This window comes from Phyllobates terribilis, unplaced genomic scaffold, assembly GCF_046119375.1.
Source record: "Phyllobates terribilis strain yellow unplaced genomic scaffold, ASM4611937v1 Scaffold_5__5_contigs__length_657084704, whole genome shotgun sequence".
NCBI lineage: Eukaryota > Metazoa > Chordata > Amphibia > Anura > Dendrobatidae > Phyllobates > Phyllobates terribilis.
In genome coordinates this window covers 314,697,058-314,697,559 of record NW_027362765.1, presented here as the reverse complement: position 1 = coordinate 314,697,559, position 502 = coordinate 314,697,058, and positions in this window count along the sequence as shown.

Genomic DNA, 502 nt, shown 5'->3' with positions numbered 1-502 from the left:
TTCTGAAATTTTTTGCTTTTTCCTGCTCCTCTTAGCATGATAAAGAAGATTCAAAGAGAGTGAGATGCCAGCTCTTTTCATTCAGTCAGTAGCTTCAAACATTTCTGGTATATGAATAACATGATGTTTTTCAATGGCAAAAATCAATGAATATTGTAAATGCACAAACAGTAATTTCTCCGCATTGCAAGGTGCAATTCTGAAATTTTTTGCTTTTTCCTGCTCCTCTTAGCATGATAAAGAAGATTCAAAGAGAGTGAGATGCCATCTCCTTTCATTCAGTCAGTAGCTTCAAACATTTCTGGACGTTTTTCAATGGCAAAAATCAATGAATATTGTAAATGCACAAACAGTAATTTCTCCACATTGCAAGGTGCAATTCTGAAATTTTTTGCTTTTTCCTGCTCTTCTTAGCATGATAAAGAAGATTCAAAGAGAGTGAGATGCCAGCTCTTTTCATTCAGTCAGTAGCTTCAAACATTTCTGGTATATGAATAACATG